The sequence below is a fragment of the Lutra lutra genome, chromosome 1, assembly GCF_902655055.1.
Source record: "Lutra lutra chromosome 1, mLutLut1.2, whole genome shotgun sequence".
Classification (NCBI taxonomy): domain Eukaryota; kingdom Metazoa; phylum Chordata; class Mammalia; order Carnivora; family Mustelidae; genus Lutra; species Lutra lutra.
This window is the reverse complement of record NC_062278.1, coordinates 151,250,144-151,264,323: the sequence shown is the minus strand read 5'-3', so window position 1 is coordinate 151,264,323 and position 14,180 is coordinate 151,250,144. Positions and strand designations below refer to the sequence as shown.

General features: G+C 39.8%; 1 protein-coding gene across 11 annotated transcripts in view; it reads right to left on the bottom strand.

The window, feature by feature from the left end:
• Window positions 1–11,119, bottom strand: part of SEC22C (SEC22 homolog C, vesicle trafficking protein) — a 30,906-nt gene extending 19,787 nt beyond the window's left edge. For 6 of the 11 annotated variants that reach the window (XM_047739386.1, XM_047739383.1, XM_047739387.1 and 3 more), the window contains exon 1: window positions 10,652–10,782. The gene's annotated coding sequence lies outside the window, so the exon portion shown is untranslated. Of the gene's footprint in view, window positions 1–3,431; window positions 3,452–4,424; window positions 4,429–8,408; window positions 8,482–9,713; window positions 9,779–10,651; window positions 10,790–11,009 lie in introns of those variants that run through there. The other 5 variants (XM_047739379.1, XM_047739378.1, XM_047739380.1 and 2 more) reach the window with 5 other exon arrangements.
• Window positions 11,120–14,180: the final 3,061 nt, after the last annotated feature.

The window sequence follows — 14,180 nt, the reverse complement described above, 5'->3', positions numbered from 1 at the left end:
AAGAATCCCTGTAATGAAGATGTTTCTGAGCACACTACTTGATAAGGAAGAACAACAACTTCAACAAGAATGCTAGGCCAAGATTTAAAGACGCTGAGTACTCCTCCCACCCTCCCTACTTCCCCACCACCAACCTAAAAAAGGGGAGAGAGAAAGAGAAAGAGAGAGAGAGAGAGAGAGAATATGAATCCATGAAATACCAAGAGAGTCAGAGACAGGACAGAAACACCCCAAGGCAAAATAAGAAAAGTACCTTCTAGGGGGCTGAGTAAATTCTGAGCTCTTTAAGGGAAAACAGTATGCATGTATTCCAACTGTCAACCCCCAATATCCTCTCTAGCGCTATTTTTATAGAACCTCTACTGTGTGCCAGGTATTGGTTTAAACCAGTAAAAAGGAAAACAATGAACTTTCCAAGTGATAGTAATCGAAGAACCAGTTCTACCACTCTCTAAAGGACCCAAACATCCCCTCCAGGCTCTCTACTTCACCCTCTTGATCCTTTTGGTGATAAAACCTGCCTCTCCTCAAACAATAGCATTCAAGATAGATAAAACCATTGGTCAGTTCTATCAAGTTAGTAGTACTGTAAACTAATGAAACCCACATCCATTTATTTAAAAATTTTTATGATGCTTACATGAAGGGGACACTGATATTAAGGGTCACCTGTGTTTGTGTACATGTATGAGTGTGTAAGTATATAGGACGGCAGCCGCCTGAGGCGTGGAGGGATTTTATACACGGCCTAAGAACAGAGACAACATGGTCTAAGAACAGAGACAACAGCATTTTATTCCTCTGTGACATGTACTTTGTATTCCAAAAGATGAAAAAACCTTAATACAAACAGGGAAAGGCTCATCTTTGTGTCTTCGGAGGGCCTGGTAAGAGCTTTGTATACTGTAGGGATCTGATGTTCGCAAATTCAGGTTATGAGCTATGATGAGATGGTCTATACTTGAATAAGAGATCTGATCACTGCTCAAAAAGAATGAACTGAGGACTTCTGCTTCTGAAAAGGTGGAGTTTAAGTACTTTTTCCTACTCCCACTAATAGTACTAAAAACCATGGACATTATTTATGAGATAAACATAAACATCTGAAAGGTGGAGAGAAGGTGGCAGACTAGCGAGGGACTTTGGGAACTGGGAAATATGACAGAGTTGTGTAAGCTTGCTCAGTTTTCTTTTTGCCTCATATATCCCGGTCTTGGTGCTGGAGAAGCTGGCAACTCAAAAATGCCAATGAATGTAGACAAAAAAAGAAGAAGGAGGAGAAAAAAAAAGACCCAACAATAAAAAAATTAAAAAAAAAAAAAATCCTCTCTCTATCCAAAGAAGCAGGAAAGGTGCATGCAGCCCAGCAAAACAGAAAAGTTTTAGACAAAAACATTCCACTCCAGTCAAACACCAAAGAAAAACTGTAGCCATCATTTATCTACAATAAAGGCTGAATTAAGAGCCCAGACTTCTACTCTTACCTGGCACTAATAAGGTGCCCCCCACAACTCTCCATGCTGCTGGCATGTCAGAGAAGACCAGGCAGGGAGCTACAGGCAGCAAGGAGCCAACCTCTCCCACTGTATCATTAAGGAGACAGAACTCCTATCTCTGCCCAGCAATAATGAGCAGCCCCTTTCCTCCAGGGAGCCAAAAAGAGGCCCAGTGGGGAAACCTGAACTTTTATTCCCACTTGGCAGTAATGAGATAGTGTTCCCACTTCCCTGCTAACATAAAGGCCAACTAAAACAGATCCAAGTAAGATCCAGAGTCTTGTAACATAACATCCAAGATGTCTGGGTTTCAATCAAAATTCACTGGCCATACTAAGAACCAGGAAAATCTCAGCTTGAGTAAGAAGAGACCATCAGCTGATGCTAACACCAAGATGATAGACTTTAAAGTAACTATCATAAAAAAGCTTCAATGAGCAATTATAAATACACTTGAAACAAATGAAAAATTAAAAGTCGCAGCAAAGAAATAGAAGATATAAAGAACCAGATGGAAGTTTTAGAATTTAAAAAATTCTAGAAGTAAAAAAATTCAATAGATGAGCTCAACAGCAAAATGGAGGGGACAGAAGAATGATTCAAATCAGTAGACATGAAGACAGAACAAAAAAATACTTAATTTGAACAATCTGAGAGAAATTAGATTGAAAATTATACAGAGTCTCAGGGACTGTAGGGCTATAACAAGTTATCTAACACACATGTCACTGGAGCACAAGAGAAAGAGAGCAGGACTGAAAAAGTATTCAAAGAGATCAGAAAATTTCCTAAATTTGACAAAAGATATAAGCCAACAGATTCAAAAAGCAGAATAAATCCCAGAAAGGATAAACCCAAAGAAATCCATGCCAACAAATACAACAGTCACTCTTGATAAAACTAGAGAGAGAAAAAATTTTGAAGGCAGCAAGAAATAATATCGGGGGGGGGGGGGAGGTTGGGGGCCAATTCAAATAACAGCAAATTTCTCATAGAAACCATGGAGGTCCAAAGAAAACATATTTCTCAAGTGCTAAAAGAACTGCCAACCTAGAATCCTGTATTTTCAGCAAAAATATCCTTCAAGAATGAAAGGAAAACTAAACCATATTTAGATGAAGAACACTGAAAGAATCTGTTACCAACACACCTGCTCTAAGAGAATGGCTAAAGGAAGTTCTCTAAACAGAAAGGAAATAATAAAAGAAAGAATCTTAGGAAAAAAGAAAACTCCACAGAGAGAACAAAAACATGGGAAAATACAAGATACTATCCTTCTTATAAGTTTTGTATATTATGTTTGATGATTAAAGCAATAACTAGAACATTTCTGGTGCTCTCAATGTATTTAGAGGAAATATTTAGGGGGTACAGAGATACAAAGGGAGGTAAAGTTTCTATGCTTCACTTGAAATGGTAAAATGCTAACTTCAGAAGACTATGATGAGTCATAAATATGCACAAACGTAGACATATGTATATGCATGTATAAGTATGTATATGTATATAAGCATGCATATACATATAATTACATACATATGTACACTGTAGCTGTATACTGGAGCAGCCACTGAAAAAGCTATAAAAAGAGATACCCTCAAAAACACCATATATAAATACAAATGGAATTCTAAAAGACATTTGAATTATTCACAGGCATGCAGGATCACAGGATCAAAAAACAATAAACAATAAACAGAAAACAAAAAAATAAAAGAGCATACTTAAGTTCTAATATATCAATGATTACATCAAATCTAAATGGTCTAAATATATATTAAAGACAGAGATTGACAGAGTTGATAAAAGACATGACCCAATTATTTACTTTCTCTAAGAAATTCACTTCAAATATAACAATATAGGTAAATTGAAAGTAAATAAATAGAAAAAAATACACCATGCAAACATTAATCAAAAGAAAGAGTGGGGCACCTGGGTGGCTCAGTCAGTTAAGCATCCAACTCTTAATTTCAGCTCAGGTCATGATCTCAGGGTTTTGGGATCCAGACCTGCATTGGATTCTGTGCTCAGCAGGGAGTCTGCTTGAGGATTCTCTCTCCCTCTCCCTCTGCCCCTGCCCATGTTCTCTCTCTCTCTCACACTCTCAAAAAAAAAAAAAAAAAAAAAAAAAAAAAAAAAAAAAGAATGAGTTACATTAAAATCAGATAAAGTACACTTCAAAGAAAATTCCAAAGATGGATAACATTACATAATAATAAAAGAATAAATCTACCAAGAAGACATAAAACTAAACATATATGCACCAAACAAAATAGGTGAAGCAAAATTGATAAGGTTAAAGGAGAAATAGACGAATCCACAACTACAGTTGAAAACTTCAACATTGCTCTCTCAACAATTGATAGAAAACCAGCAAAGATACAGAAGATCTCAACAACACTATCAACCAAAGTATGTAATCAACACTTAAAGAACACTGCATCCAACAAGAGAGTTCCTTTCAAGGACCCACAGAATATACAGCAAGATAGATGTGGGCCATAAAACAAACCTCAACAAATGTTTTAAAATGCATACAGAGTGTGATCTGGGACCACAATATAATCAATCTAAAAAGTAATAACAGAGAGGTACTAAAAACCTCCAAACACTTAAAAATTACACAACACATGGGGCACCTGGGTGGCTCAGTGGTTAAAGCCTCTGCCTTCAGCTCGGGTCATGATCTCAGGGTCCTGGGATCGAGCCCCACATCGGGCTCTCTGCTCACAGCAGGGAGCCTGCCTCCTCCTCCTCTCTCTCTCTGCCTGCCTCTCTGCCTACTCATGATCTGTCTGTCAAAATAAAAAAAAAAAAAAAATTACACAACACATTTTTAAATAACCCATGAGTCAAAAAGGAAGTCTCAAAGGAAACTTAAAAATACACTGAATAAAAAGGAAAAGTTATCAAAATTTGTGGGACACAGCTAAAGTAGTGTTAAGAGGGAAATTTATAGCACCAAATCCTAATATTAGAAAAAATAACAAGGGAATACTATAAACAACTCTATATCCATAAATCTGACAATGTAGATGAAATAGTCAGTTCCTCAAAAAGCACTACCACAATTCACCCAATATGAAATAGGTAATTTAAACAATCTTATAACCAAGTTTCCTATTAAGACATTTTCATTTGTAATTTTAGAACTTCTGCAATCTCTAAGCCGAGATGGTTTCACTGGATTCTACTGAACGTGTAAAAAATGTAACGAAGAATTAACACCAATTCTGCACAATCTCTTTCAAAAAATAAAAGAGGAAACAATTCTAAATTCTTTTTACGAAGATAATATGACCCTGATGTTAAACCCAGAAAACTATAGGCTAATAATCGTCATGAACTTATATGTGAAAATCCTTAACAAAATATTACCAACCAGAATTCAGCAATATAATAAAATGAATTAGACACCATAACCAAGTGAGTTTTATTACAAGGATGCAAGGCTGGCTAAACATAGTAAAATCAGTCACTATAATCCATTATATTAGCAGGCTAAAAAAAAAATCACACAATGATATCAATTAATATAGAAAGGACATCTAACGAAATTCAACACTTCCTCATGATAAAATCTTCAGCAAAATACAAAGAGAGGCGAACTTTCTCAACAAGGTGAAGAACATCTACAAAAAGCCTACAGCTAACATCATACTTAATGGTTAAAGACTGAATGCTTTCTCTCTAAAATCAGATATCAAACAATGATGTCTGTACTCACAGTTACTATTAAACATATTACTAGAAGTTCTACCCAGTGCAGTAAGGCAAGAAACAGAAATAAAAGGCATACAGATACAAAAGGAAGAAACAAAACTACTCTTATTTGCCAATGACATAACAATCTATACATGAAAAATCCTGAGGAGCCTACCAAAACACCTCCTAGAACTAATGAATTCAAAAAGGTTGCAAGATGTAAGATCAACATACAAAAATCAACTGTAGGGCGCCTGGGTGGCTCAGTGGGTTAAGGCCTCTGCCTCTGGCTCTGGTCACGATCTCAGGGTCCTGAGATGGGGTCCCGAATTGGGCTCTCTGCTCGGCGGGGAGCCTGCTTCCTCCTCTCTCTCTCTCTCTCTCTCTGCCTGCCTCTCTGCCTACTTGTGATCTTTCTCTGTGTGTCAAATAAATAAATAAATAAATATTTTTAAAAAAATCAACTGTATTTCTATAAACTAGCAAGAACACATAGAAAACAAAATTAAAAACAATTATGCCAAATTACAATTATGCCAAAAAATCTCAATGAAGCTATAATTTTTAAAATAAAATACTTAGGTATAAATTTAACTCAACATCTATAAGGCTTCTATGCTGAACACTACAAAACACTGCTGAAAGAAATCAAAGAAGTCTTAAATAAATGAGGAAATATACCATGATCATGGATCGGATGACTCAACGTAGTAAAGATGTTAATTCTCACCCAAATTGATACACTGGTTAAATGCACTTCCTATAAAAACAACAGAATGATAGTTTGTAGAGATAGATAAACCTATTCTAAAGTTTATGTGGGAAGGCAAAGAAACTAAAGTAGCTAAAACAATTTTTAAAAAGAATAAAGTGGAAGGAACCATGCTATCCTACTTCAAGACTTATTATATAGCTACACTAGTCAAGATTGAGTGCTACTGGCAGAGGAACAGAAACAAAGATCAATAGACAATACAGAAATAGACCTACAGAAGTACAGCCAAATGATTTTTGACAATGGTGCAAAAGCAATTCAGTGGATTGAGGATAGTTTTTTCTATAGTTGGTGATGCAGCAACGGATATCTATAAGGAAAGAAATTCTTGACCTAAATCTCACACCTTACATAAAAATCAATTCAAAATGTGTCATAAATGTAAATCTTAAAAAATAAAACTATAAAAATGGAAGAAAATAGAGAGGCAATCTTCAGGACTTGGAGAAGAGTTCTTAGACATGATACCAAAAGCATAATCCACAAAAGAAAAAAACAGTAAATTGGATTTCATCAAAATTAAAAATATTCAATCTGCAAAACCTCCTGCGAAAAGGATGAAAAGGCAATCCAGAGACTGGTAGAAAATATTTTTTAAACCACATATCTGATATATAGATATCTATATAACTGGAATCTATAAAGAACTCTCAAAATTCAACAGTAAAAAAAACAATCTAATTAGAAAATGGGTGAAGTACATGAACAGACATTTCACCAAAAAGAATACACAGGTGGCAAATAAGCACATGAAAAGATGTTCAGCATCACTAGCAATTAAGGGAAAAGTAACTTAAAATCACAATGAGATAATACTACATACCTATGAGAACAGCTAAAATTTTTTAAAGTGAAAATATCAAATGCTGGGAAGGCATGCATAGGAACTGAATCTCTCATATGTTACTATAAAACAGAACAGCCACTTGGGGAAAGTAGTTTGGCAGTGTCTTTTAAAACTAAACATGCAATTAACAAATGATCTATCAATCACACTCCTGGGCATTTATCTCAGAGAAATGAAAATTTATGTCCCCACAAACACCTGTGTACAATTGTTCTTAACAGCTTTATTTATAACAGTCAAGAACAGGAAATAACTAAATATCCTAAAAATAGTGAATGGTTAAAAAAACAATACATTCAGGGGCGCCTGGGTGGCTCAGTGGGTTAAAGCCTCTGCCTTCGGCTCAGGTCATGATCCCGGGGTTCTGGGACTGAGCCCCGCATCGGGGTCTCCTCTCAGCAGGGAGCCTGCTTCCTCCTCTCTCTCTGCCTGCCTCTCTGACTACTTGTGACCTCTCTCTCTGTCAAATAAATAAAAAATATCTTTAAAAAAAATACATTCATATAATGGAATACTACTCAGCACTAAAAAGAAAGGAACTATTGAAACTCAAAACAACTTGGATGGATCTCAAAAGCACGGTGTTGAACAACAACAAAAAAACCCTATCTCAAAAGGTCACGTATCATAGGAATCCTTTTATGTAACATTCTCAAAATGACAAAATTACAGAGATGGAGAAATGATTAGTGGTTGCCAAGGGTTAGGGTTGGTGGGGAGGAGGGGAATGAGTGTGACTAGTAAGGAGAACAAGAGGAAGATCTTTGTGGTGAAGCAACAATTCTGTATCTTGACTGTGATGGTGGTTATAGGAAACTACACATGGGGTAAAGTGACATGGAACTATATACACTTTATATCAACGTTAATTTCCTAGATTTGATATTGTACTATCCTTATTATGTAAGATGTAACCAATGGGGGAAACTAGGTAAAAGGTATATGGGGCCTCCCTATACTATCTTGGCAACTTCTTATAATTACTTTTAAATAAAATTTGAAGAAAAAAGTATTAACTTAAAGTCTTTATATCACTTACTTAAATGAGGCTTTTTATGTTTAAGTGTCATTTTCAAATAGTTCTATAAGTAGGCAATAATCTTTTCTGCTACTTAACTATAGTTTCAATGATTTATGCGCAAATGTTGAAAAACATGTTTATGGGGTGCCTGGGTGGCTTAGTTGTTAGGCATCTGCCTTTGGCTCAGGTCATGATCCTGGGGTCCTAGGATCGTGCCCAGCATCAGGCTCCCCACTCCGAGGGAAGCCTGCTTCTCCCTCTCCCACTCCCCGTTTGTGTTCCGTCTCTCGCTGTGTCTCTGTCAAGTAAATAAATAAAATCTTAAAAAAAAAAAATGAAAAACATGTTTTATAGCAAGCAGCTCCATAACTACATGACATTTCCAAACTGGAAGGTACTCTAATCTCAGAATTAATTACAATAAAAGCTGTTTACCGATAACTTGTATTCAGTTTAAAAAACAAGAAGTAGTGGTATAAATCTGGAAAATCATGCCACAATTATAGAAAAAAAAATATTATCCATTATATAAGGACAAAAGTAACCTCGGAGTACTCACACAGACACTAGTTTGTCTTCCAGGTCTTCCCAGCTCCTTCTACAGGTCAGTAGGCCTCATAACCTGACACCATGCCTGGCACACATGAGTAAGGTCTCAGTAAAAACTGCTAAGCAAATGAATGAATGACCTAAAAGCTGCTTTATTTTTGCCCACTGGGAAAAGAAATGTGGGTTTGCAGATCTTGCCATATTCTGATCCATATTTTGAGCACTGTTCCACAATAAATTTTTACTTAGAGAGGAAAAAAATTTATATAAATAGATTTTTTTAAAGTAGAAACTGAATTAGTAAGCAAATATACAGCACCCAAGTTACTATTAGGCTTTATGAAAATTATATTGTAATCTGTATCCCCCTTTCCCTAAATCCTCTTCTCAGCATCTATTTATAAACTGCTCATGTCATAGATTATCCCTCTTCTTCCAGCAAAGACTTTGTACCTAGCTGGAAGCCACCCTTGTTCCCACTGGTTTTTCTCCTCCCCACTTACACTTAGCCCTCTCCCAAATCCCTACCACATATACTCCTCCTCCTCCTCCCTCCAAAAGAGAGAGAGAAAGAAAACGTGAAAGAAAACATTAAATGACTAGGTCATGACCAGGCCTTGCAAAAGATTAACATAAGCAAACAAAAAAAGTTTTATTCGGCACTCAAATATTCAAACAAGTCTTGACCATAAGGCATATTACCCACTCCTCGAATATACAATGCAGAAAACAATACTGAGTTATGTCATCCTTACTGAATTCATCTTCAGCCACAAGACTTGAGAAATGGTTACCCAATTAAGATCACTCAGGCTCCTTTGTACCATGTTGGTTGGGGACAGTGTGGAGGGCGGGTGGTTAAGGTCAATTCTTTGATAGGAGCTAAGAAGAGTAGGGGACTGAACTTGATAGCCACTAATATTAAATGCGAGGCATTATGCTAGGAACTTTTAAACTGATAATGTTATTTAATGCTAATAACTATCTATGAGGTAGATAATCTAATAATCATAATCTATACTGAACAGGTGGGAAAACTGTAGTTTCAAAGGCATAAGTGATAGAGCCAGGATTCAAAACCAAACTTCCCTTACTCAAAATATTCAAAAGCCTGTGTAACCTTTTCACTTTATTCTGCCTCTCTAAATCCAGTCTTTGGGATTACACCTACTTTCTGCTAGAGCATTACTTACTAGTCAACTAATCAGAGACCTGTTAATAAAAGGAACAGAGGCCTAGGGTTACACTTGTTACAATTGTTCCTTACTCATTGTGTTTTTTTGAATAAGTCAGTTTTCCTCTCTGACCATCAATCACCTTTTGGATGCAGCTGGTTTCTGAAGCTCCTTCTAAGAATAAAACTTTCCAACTCCAGATGTCTTCTGTGTTGTCAACACATACAGATCTATAATAACCATCGTCTAAAATGTATTTTCCAGAGCAAACTCCATTATATCAACTTAATTAGATTTACCAATATTAAACCACTTTCAATTATTTTACATTCTAATTTTACTAAAATTACCTTTATCAGGATGAATTCCTTTGTAAACCTTAATTAAAATTACGTTTATCCATTGGTCTGAACCTTATTTTTTTGTTCTGACCCTGTAACAAATTTCACCAATTACTTTTGGCCACTGTGAATATTCTTTTGTGGCTCTGATTTCTAAAAACCTTTTTTCCCCAGAGTGCTTTTTATCCTTCTGGCTCCTGAGGTCTAGATGTAAGTCTATAATAGAAACAGATGTACAAAAAAAAAAAAAAGAAAGAAAGAAAGAAAGAAACAGATGTACATCACCTCCTACACCTGATAGTTCGGAAAAGCTGGTCCAATGCACCCAGTATTTGGTAACCCAAATCGTATAATTTCGGCATGCTAAGGAAACTTTTCTATTAAAATTAAACAGTACTCTGACAGGGGCTTCGTGGATAATCAAGGGAACGATCGCCCCCTCTCTCATTTGGACACACCCCTTCTCATCCCATTGGGAGCAGCGCTCGACGCGCATCTGTCAGCTTAGGGTTCCTGAAGGCGCGCGCCTCGGTTCTCCCCGAGTCCGGAGAACAGCCGGGGGAAGCGAGGGGGCAGACGACTCCTGGAAGCCCCACGAAGCCAGGTGGGGCTAAGCCCGGCCTGAGGGCGGGGCGGGCTCGGGGCCGCCTCCATCTCCAGGCCCGCCCTGTGCCACACCCGACGCCGCCCGCTTTCGGCTAACGGGCCGCGGCGCCCGCCTCCACCCGCGAGCCCTCACCTCGCCCTGACGGCGGCCTCCGGGAATCGGCGCCCGCCCGTTGCGCCCCCTCGCCGCCTCGCCGCGGTACCACCCGCCGCCTCCTCTGCAACCTCGGCCCACCGGGCGGACCCGGCCCAGGTCACTGGCGGATCCAGGCGCAGGTAGGCGGTGGTACGCATGCGCAAGTCTTGAATTCTCCATTCGCTGCTGCTAAGCGACACCCTCACCCGATCAGACCAATCCCGGAGCGCTTTCCCTGCCGGTCCGGGAGGAATCTTGAATGAGCGGGTTCTTAAAGGGCTGCAACCCAAATGTAGAGGGGGTGTGGCAGGGGCGCGCGCGCCTCCCAACTTAATTCCCATCTCCTGACTCTCACCCTCATGGGTTTGATGTCCAAGCCTGTAATTCCCACGTCCGGACGTGCCAGGAGACTTCTCGGTCTAAGCACGATTCCTGCCGGGGTAGAGTCCACAACTGACTTGCAGAGGCAGGGAGGTTCCGCGTAATTGCGCGACACGCCCCAGCTGTGTGTTCCGCTGTCTGCGCCCCGGGGCGGGGAGCAAGATAGGCAAGATAGGCAAACCAAAGAGCACCGCCTCCTGCCACACTGGATGAGGTGCTAAAGTCCGACCCCGTAGGCGTAGGGACACATCCCAGTCTGGGGATGGAGGCATTCATATCACAGATGGATGATCTAATGCAGAGGAGCAGAATTCGTCCATTTACTTTTCGTCCAACAAATTTTGAGCACCTGCTTTGCGCCAGACACTCTACCAGGCATTGGGGACACAACGAGGAACTCCTGACATTAAAAACTATGTTAAGAGAGGGCAGAGTGAGAGCACCCATCAAATAAACAATTACACATATGTTCAAATACAAACTGAGGTATATGTTCTTCAGAGAAGAACAAGGTTTTTCAGAGAAGTTACAGGAGGTTCTGTTCTGAACTTCGGAGTAAGAGGAGGCTTCCTTGAGAATGTGACACCTGCTGACTAGTAGCTAACTAAGCAAAGGGGGAAAGAAGAGTGTTTCAGACAGAGGGTAGAGTATGTATAAAGAACAGGGAGGCTCCTTGGAGGGATGAAAAGAAACAGGGTAGTACGTGAGAAACTAGTGTTTAACAGGCACAGAATTTCAGCTGGGGAAGATGAAAAAGTTCTGAAAAATGGATGATAGGGATGGCTGCACAACAACATAAAATTTTAAATGTCACAGAAATGTATATTTAAAAATGGTTAAAGTGGGGGCGCATGGGTGGCTTGGTTAGGTATCTGCTTTCAGCTCAGGTCATGATCCCAGGGTCCTGGAAGTGAGCCCAGTGTCAGGCTCCTTACCCAGCAGAGAGTCTGCTTCTCCTTCTGCCCCTCCCTCCCATTCGTGCTCTCTCTTGCTCACTCTCTTTCAAATAAATAAATAAAATCTTAAAATAAATAAAAGTTAAAATGGTTAAACTGGCAAATTTTATGTTATGTATATTTTGCCACACACACACACACACACACACACACACACACACACACAAAAGACATGGAAGGAAAAAATTCAGAGTTTAGAGAGTAAGGAATAGGGTGAGAACCACTAGAGAGAAGAGCTAAGTCTGTAGGATCTTATAGGCCCTGGCAGAAAGTTTAAGACAGTGGGAAACTGATCAAACTTGCGTATGTAAGATCACTTTGGCTGCTGTAGTTAAGACCAAAATGAAGAAGGCTCATGGAAGCTCTGACAGGTCCAGCTGGGAAGCCAGTGCAGCCATCTGGGCATGAGAGGATGATGCTAGAGCTTGGGCTTGGACTGGAGCCACAATGAGGAGGAAGAGAAGTAGCCAGTCTACAGACACTCATAGCAGCAAAATCAACAAGACGTGGTGGTGATTTGGATGTGGAAGAGTGACAAAGTATCTTCAAGGGTAATGCCACTCTTCAGCCTTGGGTGAATGGGTAGATAGTGGAAGGATTCATAGGACATAAAGAACACTGGAAGAGGACCTGATTTTGGAAAGAAGAATGACCACTAGTTCCATCTTAGACAAACTGAATTTGAGGCGCCTTTGAGATTTCTAGTTGGGATGTCAATGTAGGCAGTTGAATATATAATGTATGCATGAATATATATTCCATGTACCAGTCCGGGCTAGACATAGACTTTTTGAAAGTCACCACCACATGGGTGGAAATTGAAGCAGGGCAATTACATAGACAGAGAAAAATTACAAAATGAAAACAGAAGAGAGTTATGACAGAGTCCAAGACAAACTCCAGGGATCCCTGCCACCTGGTATTCACATTCTTGTGTAGTCCCCTCCCACACTGAGTCAGTGTTGGCCTGTGTGACGAATGATCATGAGCGTAGGTCATAAAAGGCACAAAGGATAAAGTCAATGGGATTTTTTGGGACTGACAAAGGAGACTGAAAAGGAGATTGAAAACCCCTTCACTGTATGGGCCTGGGAATAAGCTAGGATTCCCTCTCAAAGTGCATTCACAAGTGAATGAAAACAGGTTCTTCTCACCACAAGTCATGAAAACAAGGCTCTGGCTTGGATGGGGAAGGAAAAATTGGCACCAGACCCACAAAAACCCAGAGGTTCTGAAGCTCAGGCTATCAGAACCTGCAATGTGAGTGCTTTATAATAGGGCTTTGTGCCTTCTGACTGGTGCAGCTAGTGTGGCCCAGGCATCTCAGTGGACTGGGCTACAGAGGTGACGTGGCATCTGAAGTACTAGCCCTCCTCTCCAATCACTGGCCATTCTGACTCCAGAGGGTTTCTCTTCTGGGCTTCTTCATCCCTCCACTTCCAGGATCACACCCTAGATTGCTGTTATCACCGCAGAAGAGCTCCGTGTCCAAAGTTGTAAATGCAGACACCTGATCTCTGACTATTCTTAGGCTGTTCCCAGAAGTCTGCCCACTGTTCTCTAGCCTGCAGAAGCCTCCAGTCCACTTGGCCTTCTACTTTGTTCTGTGTATCACCTCTCTCCAAAGTTTATTTCCAATCACATCTCTCTACTCTTTCCCATCAGCTGAAAGTCCAAGATCTATCACTTCCATCACCTTCTTCCCAATATGCTCCATTGTGCAGTAATTCTTCTGTCACACCTGCCTGGCAGCACTCAAACTCTGGGGAAAAAAATTCAACCTTCTGGCTTCTCTATATCTGTTCCTGAGCTATAAGTATTGCTGGAAAAAAATCTCAAAGCCACACAGATTAGTGCTATGTACGTACATTGCCCACCTCCACCAAGTCCTTAACATGGTCCAGCATCCTATGTTTGCCTATCTCCAATTTTTCCCACAACCAACCTCGAAATCTCCCACATGCTCCCCAGATCTTTCACTCTTCAACATCCCCCTCCCTCTTCCAGATGCCTCCTTCACTGAGGAAAGAGCAACCATTAAAGTGAGAGTCCTCAGCTCCCACTAACTTCTGTCTCTCCAACTACCACTCATTCCCTTTTCCCTTTTACATCCAAACTTCCTGGGGGAAAGGGGCCTACTCTAAAGGTCCCATTTGCTTCACCTTTCCTGAATTTCACTGTCCCTGGGA